Below are 20028 nucleotides of genomic sequence, written 5' to 3'. Positions count from 1 at the left end.
AAAATTTAAAAAGAGCCAAGATGCTTGTGGTGGTGATGATGATGCTTGTTTTCTCCCAGCAGAACACACACACACACACACACACACACACACACACACACACACACACACACACACACACACACACACACACACAAAATGTGAATAAATGTGGATTGTGGCTGGTGGGGTGTTGGGTATTTAATCAAAAGAAGAAGGTGGGTGAGGTGGCTGTGTTTGTTTTGGCTCTTACTCTATTTAGTCCATTGTGTGCCCCACTCTTGGCTCCTTTCCTGTAGCCTACGCTGTTACCTGCAAGTGGAGTTTAACTGTGAAAGTTAAATTAGCAGGATTTGATGAGGGTTACAGGCCAGTTACAGCTCTGTGTACTTGCAGTTGCCCTCTGCCCACAAAATCTCATTAATATAATTATAAACAGTATATTTTTGCAATCAGTCATTAAAGATGACACTTGTAACTCTTTCACAAGACGTTTGTTCTTGCATTCCTATTGGCTGAATTCGCTTTTGCGTCTTCATTATAATTGGCCTGGTGCTGTGGGTTGTCACGCTGTCATGACTTCCTGGGACTCTTGAAAATAATGGAGCTGTCATTAATGTGATTAGCAACACCCGTGGTTCGCTTGTCACGAAAAACTGAAATGTCTGCAGTGAAGAAGAAAAAATGTTTTTGCTCGTGTCACTGAAACAGAAGTGCAAATAACATTATATTAGCTTCAGACAGAGATTTAGTGTGAGCTGCCCACTCTGGTTTTCTCTGCAGGAGCAAAGGAGGATGTATCTGTGATTAATGTAAGAAATTTTCTTTCGAAATATTACGGTAGTTTGTTTTCCTTTTGTATGGCTTACGTCTGCTCAGCTTTGAATAGACGGTGCTTCAGTGTTTTATTAGCTCATAGCCTGACCAGGGTAATAATGTCAGCTTGATATGAGTTAGACTGTGTTTATGTGACTGTGTTGTATTGTTGTCAAAACCAGCATAAAGGCTAAAACACAGCATAGGATTTAACAATCAGTATGTAGGATACTAGGACGTTAGATAGTGGTTAGTGCTGTGCTATACTGGAAATGTTGGTCAAGTCCAAAGTAAATACAAGGTTGTGTCATAACCAACTTCTAGTAGTAGTCTTTCTCTCCTCTCTCAATAAACATTAATAATATATTTGTGTGAATGCCTCACAGCATTGATGTATGCTATGTCTTTTGGTGCTCATAACCTTTATACTTTTTCAGATATTAAGCTTTTCATGCCATTATTTACCCCCATTTTGCTGAATGGGACAACATTATCAGTGTGATCACCAGTTTTGCTTGCTGGGCTGAGCCAGATAAGCAGCCGTTCTCAGAGCAGGAGGGCCGGGTTCAAATCCTGCTTATAGCAACATTTTTTTTCAGTTAACAGTTCAACTGTTTTAAGTCTTTTCAGTAGAATTTTCAGCTTTTTCACCCCTTTTCAGCAAAATTTTCAGTCGCTTTTGCTCTTTTCAGTAGAATTTTCAACTTTTTCACCTCTTTTTTTAGCACAAATTCCAGCCTCTTCTGCTCTTTTCAGCACAATTTTCAGCTTTTTCACCCCCTTTCAGCAAAATTTTCAGTCGCTTCTGCTCTTTTCAGTAGAATTTTCAGCTTTTTCACCTCTTTTCAGCACAATTTTCAGGTTCTTCATCTCTTTTTTGCTGAACATTTAGCTTCATCACCTCTTTTCAGCACAATTTAGCTGTTTCTGCACAGTGCACATTTTTTTCTCTCATCATGTCTTTGTTTGAGACCAGAACTGGTTTGGCTCAGTGGGATGAACAGCCACCGTGAGATCTGGTAGCAAAGGTTCGAATCCTACTTGCGACATTTGCTGCAAGTCTTCCCTCCTTGCACTCTCCCTGCTTTCTTGACACTCTTCAGTGTAGTCTTTCAAATAAAGCAGTTTTCAGCAAACAGTTCAGCTTGTACACAGTGTTTTCAGCAGATAGTTCTCCTTATGCTGTTTTCAGATTCCGCTACACGGCATTCACACTGCATTTTCGCAGGAAGTGCAACTTTTCTAGTTTTAATTTGTTTTGGGGGGATGGGGAAATATGACAAAATTGACTTTTGAACTTTTGGCAACAGATAACGTCACTACAATTATACAAACCTTACATTAAAAACTCTCTATATACATTGCAGATTCAGATATTTTGTTACCTACCCCATGCCTGTAACTGTGAATGTTGAAGATCTGCAAATGCTCAAATGATATTTTAGTGTATTTAATATTCTTTACACACAATAGCACAGCATTTTTCCATCAGCTACAGCCAGCTGTTACCAATGAGCTGTGAAGAATGAGTATATTACACTTTATAAATTAGTGCACAATATGTCAGTAGTTACAGAAGATTTGCCTGATAATTAAGCCTTAAAGAAATGCCTCTGAGGTAATGAGGTATTGATAGTCAATAATGCAGACAATAAAATGATAATGATAACGAAAGATAATGTAGATAATAATTGTATAAAATGTTGATAATGGTAATGATTTAATAGATAATGAGCAGACAGGACATGATATGTTGAAGATAGTTTGGAGTTTCTCAGTATGACAAGCCGCTTTAGCTTACTGTGCAAACTACTGATGAAGTGATCAATAATGAAAAGATGGTTAATAATTTTTGCTTAGTTTTGGTTCAGTAAATCAGGAGCTACTTAAGAGGAAAGTGGTCACCTGTTTCACCGTATTTATTAGTTTCTCTAGTAATTCATCATCTGCTGTAGAGTCCTCATTTAGGAGTGTTTTGGATGTTCTGCTCATTAAGTCTTCATCAACTGTCAAGTTATTTTTTTTACTTTTTTTTTAACATATTCCTTTTAGTAGCAGACCAAAAACACTGCAGTCCACAGCTTAAGTTACTAACTCATTTAAGCCCAAGTCATCTTAGGTGGTTACCCTAAACCAACCCAGCCCTGTATTTTGGAGCAAAGCAGGCTTGGTTTTGAAAAAGCAATGTAGCTAGTTTTTGAGTGTACACATTATAAAGATTATTTTTCTTTGTTGAATTTTATTAAAAATAAGGTTCTAAATCTTCTAAATTCTAATGGTCAGACTTATGACTGGACTTAGGGTTAGGTCATCACAAATGATGATTTATACTTTGGAATGTTAATGTAGATATTTTGTAACGCCTGTTTGGCCTTTAATGGCATATTTATCTATTGTCCAATAGAATTGATCCAAGTAAATTAGTCACTTACAACACTAAGAGTGGTCACATATCTATTGCTCATTTACTCTGATCTGAGTGAGTTTCTAAACTTATAGCCGTTTTCTGATGGTCTGGTTTTGGTTTCAGGTTTCACTCTGCGTAAAAGGTTCAACAAAATAAATACAGTGTGAAGTTGCTGTGATCTGAGCTAGTGAGCCCATATTACAGCTAGTTGCTATAGTTTGTTCTTTCCGTATGTCTATGGTACTCTACCGCATCCCACAATGCAACACATACCCGACTGCAGAAAGGCATTTAGTTCAAACTTGCAGTGTATACATGTTATTTGGGTCGGACTGAGATTTGTTCTTATTGCTAACAAACTGCTCAGGAGTTTGTTTGGAACTGGAAGGGGACCCTGTCGTCCAACTAGTCTGGGCGTGGTTGTTTTGGTCCTTGATTAAATGCGATTACAGTGTTCACATCAGCACAAAGGAGTCACCCCAAGGAGGAAAATGAGACGTAGTTCAATTAAAACAGATTAAATGGCAAAGGTGGAAAAACATCCTAAAACACTAAGAAGTCAACACAATTTTGGAAATTGACGACTCTGTTTCTGTGACACTTATTTACCATAAAACATAGGATTAGCTTTAAGCTTCTTTGTGTATGTTTAAGCTTTAACCTTACTTGTACTTTTTTATTAAATCCTTAGATTGCTAACCACACAAGTAAGCTCAAAGAGATGCCAAAGCCCACACCTTACTTAAGCGGGGAATTTTGAATGAAACCTCGATGCTTTACAGGTTACTGTTATTCACAGAGTGTACACTGAACTGGCTTGCTCACCCAAAGTGCATGGCAGCATGCAAAATTACTGTGTGTGTGTGGTCTTGAACGTTAACAACCACACCATATATTCAGCCTGACATAGCCATTCTCCTTGATCAACATAATTTGCACTCCAGTGATCACTCTGTGTTAGAAGTAGGGCTGCCACAAACGATTATTTTGATAGTCGACTAGTCACCGATTATTTTTGCAATTAGTCGACTAATCAAATCTATTGGACGTACAGTGTACAGCTTATTGCACCAGCAGCATCTGTTCTTATATAACTATCATTAGCTTACAGCTTTAAGTGTTTAAGGTCTGTGCTAACTAAAAATAAAGACAAGATGATAGTTTATTAAATTTTAATGAAATTTGCAGATTGTTTCGGTGAAGTTTAATAAACTCCTTGCTATCCAAAATATAACAGGACACCGGAGTAAATTCTCAAGCATCTCACACTTCTGATAATCAGCTGTCTGCTTGACGTTTATTCAGCTGTGTAAAAACTATAACTTTAATCTCAGCCAAACAGATTTACTCAGGAACAAATAAAATACTAAAAAAAAGCCAAACAATAACATTTTGAAGTTATCTAAGTGACTTATATAGGTTTAACCTGAGTAGCGAAAGACGGCAGTGGGTTTGAAAACGATTTGCCGGGAGTCCGGTGTTCTCACGGCTCTAGCGAGCGTTGCCCCCGGCTAGCTATCGAGCTAGTGGGTAACAGACGTCTCCGAAAACGTCGGAGCGCTTTTGAAAATATGCGGTGTCTTGATAAACTGAGCAGATATTTGAGGTTTACACAGCTACATTCTCGCCTGAAAATGTGTTAAACGTTTATTTTGTGACCCAGAAAGAATAATAAGAGCAATATTAAAACTAACTAGCTGCCACCATTGTTGGAAACTGAGCTGGGCTGCGCTATGAATTCTGGGACAGAGCTACTTCTTCTTCTGGGTTTAACGGCAGCTGGCATCCTTGTACATGCAGTGCTGCCATCTTCTGTTTCAGTCCGTTATTACACTCTTAAATCCTACTACTTATTCCTGCGTCTTTTGGGATCTTACAAAGCTTCAAATGAAGCATCGACTATTAAATCAGTCGTTGACGATTTTAATAGTCGACGTAATCGTGACTAGTCGACTAATCGTGGCAGCCCTAGTAAGAAGGCCACACATAAATGTCAGGAGGTAGGTTTTTTTCCATTCATAACCAGAGAAAGACTATTCGGGTCATTTCTCTTACTGAACAGAACGACAGAATCACATTGTTTGCCGCTTATTGTGCTTTGTATTTCCTCAGTGTTTGTTCACGAAGGCAGGCCAGCTGGCCCCATAAAACTGCGTGTTTGTGCTTATCACTGCATGTCTTTGAAACAGGGAAGAGAGAAAGAGATATTGTGTTGTTCTGTTGTTTTTTTCCTCCTCTGTGGCTGACTTAGCTGATATGCTTCCAGCAAGGCATGAGTATTGAAACCCAGTTTTAAACATGCTCCAGGGGTAAACTATTGAAAGGACTATCAGTAAATGCTGTTATTATTGGTTCTTCTCTCAGCACTGGAAAAATTAGGAAAATAGAATTTGCAGGCTCATTGCCTAGGTGTGGGTGTGTTCATAAATTCAAATGGAAATGTTCAGCGCATAAATTGAACTGTTATTCAGAAATTCAACATCATTTTCAGAGTGCCTAGAGCAGGGAGGAATTCAGTGATTTGTTGGCAACAAACGCTTTGCTTTTTTGTTTCCACCTTTTCCTCTAACAGCGTTGGTATTGGCAGTGGTAGAAATGAACTGTTTTGGGGTTTTTTTTTCTCTGTTTTATATTACTTGTCTTAACGGTAACCATCCCTACTTTCAGCCTTAGTTGCTTTTGCTCAGTATGCCTAGACTTAAAGGAGGACCAGTGTGGCTTTAATTCCCTGAGTTGTTAAACAAAGCCACATGACTGGAGTCATGTTTCAGTCCTTGGGAACAGAGCATCATTAACTGTAGTGACCACATATTGTGTGGTTTATGCCTTTTTTGTAAGTTAAACATTAATACACAATAGGGACAAATTAAAATAAAAACCTGGGGTATTCTGCTGGAATGGTTTTGGCTCACTTGTCCGGTTACAGGGACATTTAACTGTAAATCAACACAAAGCTATTTTTTATTGTCTTTATCCAGTGATGAAGATGTTGTTATCGTCAGTGCCACCCATACAAAAATGCAGTAAGTATTGAATGTTTTGACGAACATCAAAGTGCTGTCGGTTAAATCCTATGGCCTTCGCAGTCACCAGGAGGCCCATGTATAAACAGTGTTTACAAACCGGAACAGCGTGTCTCTATTTCCTCCCCAAAACTAGTGTTTATAGAGGAAAAACATGCAGCAGAAATGCGCAGACCTCCCACATACTTTAAACCACGCACATGTACACACACTTTTGGCCGTAAATCTACAAAGACATTTCTGCATCTAACTCTAAAACCTCAAAACCAACATGGCTACAGATGCACTACTAACATTGAGACTTCAAAATACAGTGGACAAAGCCAGTGGCTGATGTTGTGCATCTTTTATATACAGTCTGTGGTTGATGCTAGTGCCAAAAGCAAGTCACTGTCGATAGACTTAGGCTTGGCACAAAAACGGTTTTGGTTCTCTATAGAAACAACACATCTCTTTGACCCTTTTAAGGCTTTAAACTTGCCTTATTTATGGCGTGGCACAGATGGTTGCACTGCAACCTGTCAGCTAGGCTTCACCTTAGATAATTCAACTCACTGAACTGAAATTTGTGATTTTGCCTGGTGTTAGTGCCTTTTAGACTATTTTTTTTAACTCCAAAAGGACTACTGAGCTTATACCATTGCAAAGCATCTAACAATGCAATATATGATATTTTGCTGAAGTAAACATCCCAAAAATTATTTTCAAATCTGAAGATGTGACAAAATAATTAATATTTGCAGATAACTTGTATCACAGAGTTAGTGCTGAAGTGACGTGTATGCTGCAGGACATTTACAAATAAGGGATTTGTACATAGTTGGACCTTTTGGCTGTTATGTGTGTTCCCTCCATGGGAAATGTATGTGCTCTGTCCCGTTTCTTCGAGCAGCTCTGATCTATAAGTCATGATGCTAAATATTTCATGAATCCTTGTGTATGTGTATTGGAGGAGAGGAAGAAAAAGTATAGTGGAAAAAGTTAGGAAACAGCACATTATACAGTACCGTGCAACAATCTTGAGCTACCCCTCATTTCTTTATACTTTGGCTCCAAGGAGCCAGACTTTCTTGTATTTTTAAAAGTGTTCTTGAGCAAAAGGCCCCCAGGCTTTTTCACTCATTTTCTAGTCCTTGTACCTGTTTTCAGGTAGATTGTTAAGCCACTAAACACTGACCTGTGACTCATTCAAGGCTGAACCAGTGTTGTTCCTACACATAACAGAAAACTGACAAAGAGGCTATTTTAAATGGTATCTTTAGACATTTTTTACTAGTAACCTGTCACAAAACACAAATTGCTCCACTCCAATTTCTTTAGTTGAGAAATGCCAAGTATAGCAAAAAAAGAATATTTATGCATAGACAAGGTAATTCCCACAAGTTTGCATATCTCAGCATGGTGTACAATGTGGCCTTAGAAAGTTTGAGGAAACTAGATAAGTGGAGGGAAGAATAAAAAGTGGCATACCTAAAAACTATCTACAGCAGATGAACAGTATCTGAAGGTTGTGTCCTTAAGAAATAGGGAAATAAAAAAGATCAACAAAGACATGAAACAGGAACTAAGAGATTCATCTGGCCCTTTAGTTGATCCACCTGTTTGCTGAAGCCTCATCAGAAATCGAGTCATTGGAAGGTTGGCTGTCAAGGAGCCATTATTAAGGAAGGGAAAGTGGGAGAAAAGGCTTGAGGTATGCCAAATTACACAAGAACTGGACTAAAAAAACACGTCTTATAGAGTGATCCGAGTTTTGGTTCAAAACATAATCAATATGTCTGTAGGATGTAAGGAAAGAGACAATGTTGTAAGAGTCTGCAGGTGGAGGCTCTGTCATTGCTCTGACTGGCAACAGCCTTCATTTTTTTTGTATAACAATGATACCAAACACACTGCCAATGCAATAAAACGTACACGACAGGTGACCACACAGTGGAACACTAACAGTCGTGTACTGGCCTCCCCAGAGCCTCAGCAGCATTGAAGCAGTATGTGATTATCTGTTGTTCTGTTCTTGGAAATGGAATAAAAGGCAAAGAAATGAAAGGTGGATCAAGACTTTTGCACAGTGCTATGTATTGATTTTGGATTGATCTTAACTTGTTTCCCATGCAGTGATGCAGAGGCTCTATTAATCCCTGATGGTTACCTGATATTTATCTGCCTTGTCTCTCAGTGCCAAGAGCAGATCATGGATTTCTGTTTATTTACTGATTTGAGCTGTTTAAATGAAAATTTTTTAGTTTTTCTTTTGTCACCCCAAGAATATGGCATTTTCACTTTTTACAAACGACAGTGTTTTCGCTACACTTTTACAGTATATACTGCCAATAGTTATTCCTAGTGGGGTCAACCTTGAATATAGTTTGTGCTAGACATTGATTGTAGCTGTCTGCAGTGCCAGAGCCATAAAGTAGTTTGAGATGTGCTCAGAACTTTGTTTAAGCACCGAATGTTTTTGTAGCATTTTTAAGATTGCTGCAGTGTCTTAGTGACTTTTTTATAGCACATACACACATATTGTAGCAGCTAAGAGGAGGAGAGCAGGTTTACCCATTCCTGTCAAGTCTGACACTAGTCTGTTATAAAACAGTCACATTTCACACCTTTATGTTTTAGTTTTTCCTGGAGGTGAGGTAGATGAACTTAGGAACCCTGCATGTTTTTAATAAATCCCACTCTTGGGTCACCGTTATTAGTTCAAACAGCTTCTTCCTCTTTATTGATATCCCATTGTTTTATGATTTTTAATAATCTTTTACTGTGAAGACACTCTTCACACTGTGACATTGATGGAGCTCCAGAACAGCGTTCATTCGCTTTGTGAAGTAGCAAAACACTCACAATGTGCTCAGTTACAGCTTAGGTGGAAAGAAATGATCAGCAGAGCACTCATGTCTGACGTTCATAGTGTATGTAATCTAAATTAAGAAATTTTACTGCAGAAATAAAAGCTGCAATGCAATTTCAAATGGAGTTTATCCATCGATCTGTATCATTTTGTCTAATGTATATAAACTGGAACAAGAAAGCAGTAAATTGCCAAACTGAGCTTCTCCAAGGGAGGTTTGTGAAATGCAAAGAGTTGCAGTCTGGCCATATTAGCTATGTCTATCAGGTTTTGTACGATAACAATGACAACCCTGATGTACAGTAAATGTATGTATAAATATAACCTGTTTATACTGTGGAGCCCTGAGGACAGTTAAGCTTGCTCACTTGCTGATTTTAAATGTCAAAGTATCAGGAAGCCTGCCTATGTTTGCTGTTCCAGTGCAGGACTCTCACAGTGGACTGTAATTGTTAGCTGATCGAGTTGGATGGATGTCGAGTCTGCTACAGTTTTTTTTTGGTTTTGTTTTTCCATGACTGGGTTTGAGGTGTCAGAATCAGACTGTGTTGTTGTCAGTACGTTGAGTCTTGTTCAAATTTTTGAATTTTTAAAATGTTTGACCTTGAACAGCTTCCAGTGTTATTACTTCAGACCAGAAATGCACACTGCTCTGGATCTGAACCCTAAGCTGAATAGAGATTACATTGTTTGGATCTTAAACAGCTTTGGCTCGATCCACCCGCTCACCTTGGTTTCTCTACTTTCATCCTCATCCAAGGTGCTCCCTGTGAGAGCAGAATGACCTGCTGTATGTGTCCCCTGTGTTGCTCTGCCTCCTAACACACAGGGAAGAGATCCTGGCATGCTGACAGCTGGCTCCCCTGCTGTCCCATGTGATCAGCAGTCATTTGCTGTACTTTGTCTCACGGCCACAATGGGAGCCAGTGTGGACACTGACAGGCTATTTTGGACTGAAATTCCACCATCCCACTGTCAAACCAAACAAACTCTACCTTAAAGGTCAACAAAAACCCACAGAGAAAAATGGATACCATCAGGGCAGCTGATACTTTGTTTGTTAGTGGAACTATGTGAAAATATATGGGGTGTAAGCGCAGTTACATGTTGCTGGGTTCATGTGAATTTGACTTGAGATATATGGAAAAAAATTGTACTTAATTATCTCTTGTTGATTTAGTTTTCCATGCCTGCATTTCCTTTCTACTCTTTCCTTTTTTGCCACCTTTATTACAAGATGTACATATTAGCTACTATATGCCTGTGGTGAAAATTATGCAGCACTAAACCTTTGTGTGTGTACATCTTTAACCTCACACATAATTGTTTTAAAATAATTACACAGCCCTGGCAGTTTCATCATTCTGTTGAGTGGCCCAGCTCCATCCACCAGATTTGGAAGCTGCAATTAGGTGCAATTTTCCAAACATGTAATCATAAGAAAAATGTTCATTTCAACTAGATGATGTTTTTGATTGCAATCACATAGACATTTATTTCCCCTGCTGGTATCTTTTGTGCACCAACTGTGAGTACATGAGCATTTAGTGTCTTGTGATAAATATGCAAATTGTCTTAATAGCTTTGTAGGTGAACGCTGTTTTCAAAGCAAAGCGTTACTGCTAATGTATTCATTGACAGGATTAGATTAATCTTTAGGATTATGAAGACAGTTAATGGAACTCTTTTCTTCTTGTATTACACCTCACAGTAATTTAGGATTGCTCAGTAGGTCAAGAGTTCACAGCTGAAACTAAAACAAGAGAAATGCTGGCTCAGGAACAAGCCTCACAGAGTGTGAAATTTACACACTCTATGTCTTACTAATAGAAATCTGACAGATTCTAGATTTAAGCGTGAATATTATCGCCTTGGAGGTTTTTGCATGCCGTTATGTGACATATTTCCGTAACTTGTGTTTGACTAGGCCTGACAGAGTGGGAGAAAGGGACAGCTAAACCTCAGGTACTCTGATATCTACCCTTATCTACGAGGAAAAGCACAAGGGAGCGATCTGACCGCAGTTCTTTTCGCACCAGATTGACATTTACTTGACAGTGCCAATTGAAGCCTCTTCACCTATTACTGCGTGCTCACTCACACGGACACACGTTTTGATTTAGAAAGCTCTCAGGTGAAATTCCAATCTAGAGACATAAAAGCTATTATGCTGTTGATGCTATTTCTCCAGGCGAGTGCGTAAATGAGCAAATAAGATCAATCTCAATTCGTCCGACCTGAAGTAATTGCTTATTTGTCACAATTAATCTCAGAGCCTTGACTCAAGACCCCATGATATTGATATTGAATGTCTTCATTATTACCTGCTCCTGAAATGAATCTGAATCTGAAGAATTAGTTTCTGTGTTGAATGGATGATAAAAAGGTCAGGAAGGAGAGAGAAAGTCATGCAGAAACTGGAAGTTTGAAGTGTGCAAAGGAGCACTAACTCCACCTCTGTCATGTCACAAATATGGCTTAACCCCCTGAGCTGTCAGCGCCTTGCTTTAGGTGTGCACACTTTATTCCCCACATTTGTCTTTCTTCTCTGCCAGTTATCATTCCTGTGAGCCAGTGCATGCTGCTGTGTTTGTGGAGGTATAAGGTGTAGAGTGTATGTGCAATATGTACAAAGGGTAATCCTCTCTTGGAAAGGAACCAGAGGAGGCGAGGCGCTCATCTTCACAGGAACTAATCACCCTATCCCGCCTGCTGTTTACAGGCAGTCTTGCCAGCCAAAATCAAATGCAAAGCCCATCTTAATTGCCTTAATGCTGCTTCCCTGTCAACCATGGCTTGGCAGCGGCCTTCAGCACCGGGCCACAAAATAAATTATTTTTTTAAATTCATCAATGAATGCTAAAGACAAAAGGGAGTTCTGCTCCCCAGGAATGCAAAGTAGAATCAGTTTTTATTTACTCAAATTTAAAAGCAAGGAAAGCAGAACAGATCTATGGGAGGGCGAATGAAAGTGGAGGTTGGTATCATATGAAATGGGGGCAAAGCATGAAGTTTAGACCTATCTTAGGTCATTATAAGACCAGAACTATTAGTCTTACTAGGGTCTAGTGCAGGGGTGGCCAACCAAGAGAGACCAAGAGCCACTTTTTTTTTTTACTGTGTTACCGCAAAGAGCCACATCATACGCATGGGCACTAGGGCTGCCACGATTAGTCGACTAGTCACGATTACGTCGACTATCAAAATCGTCGACGACTGATTTAATAGTCGACGCGTTGTTTGAAGCTTTGTAAGATCACAAAAGACGCAGGAATAAGTAGTAGGATTTAAGAGTGTAATAACGGACTGAAACAGAAGATGGCAGCACTGCATGTACAAGGATGCCAGCTGCCGTTAAACCCCGAAGAAGAAGAAGCTGTGTCCCAGAATTCATAGCGCAGCCCTGCTCAGTTTACAACAATAGCGGCAGCTAGTTAGTTTTAATATTACTCTTATTATTCTTTCTGGGTCACAAAATAAACATTTAACATATTTTCAGGGGAGAATGTAGCTGTGTTTACCTCAAATATCTGCTCAGTTTATCAAGACACCACATATTTTCAAAAGCGCTCCGACGTTTTCGGAGACGTCTGTTACCCACTAGCTCGATAGCTAGCCGGGGTCAAGGCTCACTAGAACCCGTGAGAACACCGGACTCCCGGCAAATCGTTTTCAAACCCACTGCCGTCTTTCGCTACTCAGGTTAAACATATATAAGTCACTTAGATAACTTCAAAATGTTATTGTTTGGCTTTTTTTAGTATTTTATTTGTTCCTGAGTAAATCGGTTTGGCTGAGGTTAAAGTTATAGTTTTTACACAGCTGAATAAATGTCAAGAAGACAACTGATTATCAGAAGTGTGAGATGCTTGAGAATATACTCCGGTGTCCCGTTATATTTTAGATAGCAAGGAGTTTATTAAACTTCACCGAAACAATCTGCAAATTTCATTAAAATTTAATAAACTATCATCTTGTCTTGATTTTTAGTTAGCACATACCATAAACACTTAAAGCTGTAAGCTAATGATAGTTATATAAGAGCAGATGCATAAGCTGTACGTTTTAAGTCCAATGGATGCATGATCTGATTAGTCGACTAATCGCAAAAATAATCGGTGACTAGTCGACTATCAAAATAATCGTTTGTGGCAGCCTTAATGGGCACACATGAACATCACTAGGGCTGTGCGATATGACCAAAATCTCATATCCCGATATAAGAATTCTATCGTCCCGATAACGATATAAATCACAAAAATGTAACATTTTCTGTAAATTCTGTGAATTTCGGGCAGCTCGACTTGCGTGAAGTGTTTCCAGCTGCGCGTCATGTAGCTGGAGTCGAGTGTTTTAACTGATGCATGAAACTATACATTTTTAGACATGTTGTAACGGCCGCCGTTTTCTTTGTGAGTATTTATTACACGGCGTGCTGCGGGGAAAAGCCTGTTCTAACGTTTGAGCCTAAGGTTTATTTTTTAGCACCTGGCGGCTCTTTTTTACTTCTCATCCGTAAATAATCTGCTCTTTCACGTGATTCAGTTTATTTTGAAAAGTCTCAACAGGAGCTTGAGCTTTATTGTGAAAGGTTTATGTGGAACATAAACAAGCAGACACGCGAAGCTGTTACCGTCATTGTTGCTAACGACAACGCATAAAAACAGGCGCTTGTCTGTCTGTAGTGTGGTTATATTAAATATAAGAGAAAGAGAGAACTTTAGGAAATTAATATAGCCACTACAGTGACCATCAAAACGATGAAAAAATATTACCGTAAACAGTTTATTTTGCAACACCACGAAACAAACGATAGAGTAAAATAAAACGATAGATGTTTTTATATAGTCATCCGATATATATCGTTATATCGAGCAGCCCTAAACATCACCCATCCTTTCCTCCCTCTCTCTCTGTCACACACACACACACACACACACACACACACAAAATACACACATCTCTGCTCAGCCAGATTTATTGTAAATGTCACACACCAACATGATAATGACAGAAATGGACTCCTACAGTACTAAAACCACAGGCCAGTCATTTTCAACAATGAACATTGTGTGCACTGTCTCACACACACAAACTCTCAGTTCAACCAAGTCCACAAACAAAAATATAATAATCTACAATAGCATTTACTTTTACAATGCATGTTGTTTAGTGGGACTTCTGGCATTCCTTGCCTTGAACAAACCTCTTCAAATCTGGCTTGTATTCCGTTGTTGCCACTCGAAGCAATTCTTTCACATGAGTGTCAGTCAGAACAGATCGATGCTTTGATTTCACATGTTTCAGGGTAGAAAACACAGACTCGCAGACGTATGTTGACCCAAACATTGACAGTATCTTAAGTGCAGCCCGTTTGACATTGGAGTATTTTTCCATTGGCACACTTTTCCAGAACTCAATTGTCCCTTCTAGGGATGGGTATCGTTTAGGTTTTATCCGATACCGGTGCCAAACCGGTACTTTTGAAACAGTGCCGGTGCTTAAACGGTACTCAAACCGGTGCTTAAAGAATGGAGAACACCAACTTTGTCCAAAAACCTCTCATGTTCAGCTGTTTTTTTGTAAAAAGATAACAATGTTAGCCTTTTCTGCAGCTATGGGGCATATATGGTATCACTCTTGGCTGGAAGCAGTGCTTAAACAATGGAAAAAACACAAACTTTATCCAAAAACCTCTCATGTTTAACTGTTTTCCACTTTTTCTTTGGTCATTTTAGCCTTTTTGGCCAGGGTGAAGGGAGTATCTGCCATCAAACAAGAAGACAGCCGCATGTAGCTATGATGATGTTTGCTAGTTCACCTTACATGCATTAATGTAATAACGTGGTTAGCCAACTCAACGTAAATTACACACGAACAACATTACGCTACTCACGCAGAGAAGAACGGCTGCTGCTGCCATCATCATCCGTCATCATTTCTGCTACACTGGCAGGGCTAGGGGCCAGGACTCTATTCTTCGGGTTTTTGGGGATGTTGCTCCGGGTCCGATAACTGGCAACCCACCCGCAGTAGATGTGCTCGGTGTGAGGTCTCGCAGCAAGCTATCAAATACGGCGCATTTCTCGGCTTTTAAAAAAAACGCTATGCGTCGCCAGGTGTTTCATCGGATTTGAGGTGTTACCTCCTTTGACAGTATCACAGTATCAGCTTAAAGCACTTGTTGCAGGCTGCTGAGTTTGCATATTTTGCTGTGAAGTACAGCCATACATTTGACCGGTCCTCCTTGGGCATTTTTAATCTGTAGCTCTGCTCTAAAAGAATGTACGTACCTGGACCCGCCTACTATCCTCGGAAATGTAAAATGATTGGCTAGAATCTAAAGTGTATCACAGTTCAGGAAAAAAAGCACCGAAATAAAGCACCGAAATGTGCGCTGCTTTTCGGTCTGGTTACTACCGTTTATGTCAGAACCGGTGCCATCATGGCACCAGATACCGGTACCCATCCCTAGTCCCTTCCCTTAAAGCAGGTTTCAATTGGTCCTCCTCACAAAGATCGATCATCTCCAACTCAGCCGCAGCTTCATCTGTGACTAGCGGGACTTTCAAACAGCCGGTCTCTGCATTAAATGGGTCGACGAGGAACGTAATCTGTGGCCTTTTCAATTGTAGATCATGGAACCGGGTCACAAAGCTTTCATGCAAGTTTTCAATCAGCGTTGCATATCTGGCTCTTTGCTTACTCAGGGCAGCGCTGGTGACTTGCCCGCTGGCTTTTAGCAGAGTGGGAAAATGCGTTATATCTCCCTTTTGAATATGTGTCTTGAACAGCTTCAGTTTGTTGACAAACGCAAACACACTTTGCACCAGGTCAGGCAGCATTTTTAACTTACCCTGCAGGATCAGGGTCAGTCTGTCCAAGTGACACAGCATGTCGACCAAAAAGGCCAGATCCATAATCCACTTGAGGTCCGAGAGCTCGGGATAGTTTCACGGCATTCAAAAGCTCAAAGAAGCGAGAGAGTACCTGGCCTTTTGACAGCCACCTCACAGTGCAGGGCAGCGGCAGGTCACCTGGAAGCCCTTGGTCCAGCTCAGCGATGAGATTCTTGAATTGCATGTGGTTAAGCGCACGTGTGAGGATATAGTTGAAGATTTCCATCACAGGCTTCATGACGTTTTCTAAATTCAATGATTTAGACACGAGTTGCTCCATGTGGATGATGCAGTGGAAATTCCAAAAGTCAGGAATAGTTTGGTCAGCTTTGCACAGCCCCACAAGCCCGTTCACAGATCCCATCACGGCTGGTGCTCCATCCGTGGCTATTGCAGTTAATTTCGTTATGGGCAGATTTGCTTTTTCAAATGGAGCCATCATGGTTTCTTTCACATCTATGCCACAGGTTCTGTCTTTTAATGGCACAATATCCAGGAGTTCTTCTTTGATCACACAATCGTTTGACACAGACTGTGCAAATATTGCCAACTGAGGCTTGTCTTGTATAAAACAACTCTCATCCAATGCGACACTAAAATACTCACATGCTTGAAGGTCAGAGTGCAACTGTGATTCAATAGCCGTGTTAATGTCCGATATTCTGTGTTCAACAGTGTGGCAGGACAGTTGGACGTCTGATACCATGCGTTTTAATTTGTCGTTTTCAGGAGACAAGATTTCAACAACGTCACTGAGGCATTTTTTAACGAACTCCCCTCATTGTATGGCTTTTTAGCCCGTGCAATGTTCCAAGCCAGCTGATAGGATGCGAGCGTTATGGTCTCTGACCGCTTCGTAAATTTTTGGAAAAACTGTATCTGCTTTTCTGCCTGACTTTTCAAAGTGGCCAACTCGTGCTTGCGAAGTTCCAGTCCCTTTTGGAAATTCCTGGTCAATGTTAGCATGGAGTGAGCTGAAGTGGCGCTGAAGATTTGAAGCTTTGAAATGCGCTAATGACGTCTGACATATAAGGCAGAATGGCTTGCCATTGCGTTCAACAAAAAAATATAAACTCTCCCACTCTGTTAAAAACGTCCTGTGTTCATCTTCATATTTTCTTTTTGCTGTGCATTTTTTTTCCCTGCCATTTTAAGGGCGAACTTGCTCCTACTGGGAAACTTTGCAGTATTTTCATCTCACACACATGCACATTTGATGAAAATACTGTATTGAACTCAAGCACATTTTAAAACAACAACACAAAAAAAACCCCAAAACACAAACTTTGATATGAACGTAAGAGCCGCATGAAACCAGGCAAAGAGCCGCATGCAGCTCGAGAGCCGCGGGTTGGCCACCCCTGGTCTAGTGTGTCAGAGATGGTAATTGAGCCCGTCTCTGTATAGCCTGCTCTAATGAGAAGCTGCAGGCCTTGGGTTTGACTAATTTCTCCTATGCTCAGAACGATATGTCAGGCTGGCTGTCCGGTGTCTAATGACTCCAGATACTTAATGAAGGATTGGTGAGATTTCCAAAAACATGAATGAACCGTTTATATTAATGTACTTCATAGTGCACTCGGGAGACTTGCAAACGCAAAGGCTTTTGATGTCCTCAAAGTGCACTTTGCTTATAGATATATATCCAGACAGAGCAGAGGCAAATTAAAGCAAAAATCTTAAACCTTGACCTGAGCATAGCGTGGGGATCTTACTCAGCTTAGCTGTGGGGAACACTTTGCCGGCACTGTGTATTAAAGTATTATCAAGGAGCAGTAGGTTTCTAAGTTTTAAGGAATTATATAATAAGGTAAGTTGCATATCAAGGCTAGACAAAGCTATATTTGCTTGGCAAAGTATAGCATGTTCACCACTCCATCAGTTGGTGATCTGATCTCTCTGCAGCTAAATTCCCTAAGTGACAGTACCTCAGTGCCTCAGTAACCACATCCTCATGAATTCAGTTCAGTTCGATTTTAGTTATATGGCACTAATCACAACAACAGTCTCCCCAAGGTGATTTATATTGTAAAGAAAAAGACCCTACAATAATAAAGAGAAAACTGCAAGAATCAACAATCCTGCAACAATCAAACTGGAGATGCTTTGACCTGTGTGAGTTGTCTACACAGCCCTGGACAGAGTTGAACATGTCTTATACAGAAACCAGTGAAGCTGGTAAACGTCACATTTCACTGTCATGTCATTCTCATCTCCACCGTGTCCGCCATGGGTCAGGAGCTCTTATGTCCTGAAGGAGCAGCACAGCAGCTGATTATGATGGATTATGATAGATCCCTCCTTGACTGTCCTCTGCAGCTAGTCGCACATTCCCCGACTGCATTTTCACACCCTCACACACGTAAATGTTCACAATGGTGACACTTTGCAATAGACCCTTGAAAGACACTGCAACAGAATGATCTTTTTACCTACTGGCAAGCATAGACCATACAGTAACACATTCTTTATAAAATCGCTGTATGAAAGTACAATGATAATGCAGTGCCACTGATCAGTAATACATAGTTCTGAACCTAATTAACTCGCCAAAAACTCACAAACTCAGATGAAAGCTCACAAACCCACTGGGAAAAGGAGAAAAACATCTAAAAGCAGACACAGAGAAGGAGAGCCGCTTTCACAGCAGGCCATTTGTTTTGATTTTGTTTGGTGTCTTTACCGGTGCTGTGCAGAACACTTTGAGCAGTGCATCTCTGTCAGATCAGCCACCTCCTCCACCCACAACCACCACCCCTCGTTCCATTACCACAGATGGAATTAGTGTAGCAGCCATGATGAGAAATGAGGTGGATGGCACTAATTGCCGGTGCAGACTGATGTACGTTCAGTCACCTGGTCAACAAGCCGCTAAAGAAAACAGATGTAGAGCAAAGGCCATCAGTGATGGCTAAAGTGGGAGAATGTCAGCGTAGATGGTGATATTGACCCAGGGGAGGCTGTAAGAGATTTCACGGCGCTGGATGCCGTGACTCTGCATACGATACTGAGCAGCAGGTGCACTGGCGTGTTACATGGAGAAAAGCAAATGGTTGCCTTTCATTACATGAGCTCTATGAAGCGTTTTCCTAATGTACTCTGAGAGTACTTTTTAGGCATTGCCATGACAACATAGAGGACTAGGGCTCTGCACTATGTAAGAGAATTACAGGTCTAAGTAAAACAAAGGGGAAGTGAAGCCAGAGCAAGTGGGCTCAGGAGAGGAGAATTAAGTGGCAGCCAGAAAAACAAGGTGGGGGTGGGTGAAATTGCAGTAACGTGGTGGTGATTTAGTCACATCCACTTTTTATCACACAGGAAGGCTAAACGCTTATCAGAGAGCAATAGAAAGCAGGGCTGCATAGCATATCTTTTCAGCATCAACATTGCGATGTTCCCATGGGCAGCAGTAATCGCACTATGTCCCCTCAGTGAGGCCAATTTACTTAAGCATTTCATGCTATAACTGCTGTGACATTAAAAGACTCACATGGTTCTCATTTTCCATTACTGACCTAAAAAAGAAGTTGGCCTGACATAAAATTATTTACTTAGATTTAAGGATTCTTGGATATATCAAGTTACTGTTCTTTATTTTTAGAACAATGGGTCTGCAATCTCACCGCAGAGGAGCAGGAGAGATGCTTAGAAAAGGGAAGATTTGGTTTCAAAAAGAAAAGCAATAAATTGGCGGGGTGAGTCAGTTTACTCAACCGGCGGCTGCTGGACCATGCTGTTCTATTAGACTCGCTTGTTTTATTATTATTCTTTAGGTGCACGCTGAGACATCTGAACCATATCACTTTTTCAGTTTTTGTCCAGTATACTGTGGCGTTAATAGAAAGTGAGATATCCCTAACCTGTTCGCTCATGGCCTTTACTGTAATTAACAGGTAGGGGAAAAGGGTCACCTGGAATTCAGCAATGGCCTTCTTCCTCATCACCAGTCATGTTTTTCTATGAACATTATTTCGTATGCGAGTCGCCATTTTTGGAGGTAGCACACTGACTGAAGTCTTATTGGAGTGACCTTTAGTTACGGCATCAGATGCC

The 20028-nt window shown here is 40.4% G+C and overlaps 1 protein-coding gene across 2 annotated transcripts in view; it reads left to right on the top strand.

Annotated features, from left to right (window-relative positions):
* ldlrad3 (low density lipoprotein receptor class A domain containing 3) overlaps window positions 1-20028 on the top strand; it is a 95527-nt gene that overhangs the window by 1488 nt on the left and 74011 nt on the right. The gene's annotated exons all lie outside the window — the stretch shown is intronic.

This window comes from Perissodus microlepis, chromosome 7 (genome assembly GCF_051167445.1).
Source record: "Perissodus microlepis isolate ML-2025 ecotype Zambia chromosome 7, ASM5116744v1, whole genome shotgun sequence".
Classification (NCBI taxonomy): Eukaryota; Metazoa; Chordata; class Actinopteri; order Cichliformes; family Cichlidae; genus Perissodus; species Perissodus microlepis.
Note: the sequence above shows the minus strand (reverse complement) of the source record. Positions and strands in the feature narration are given on the sequence as shown.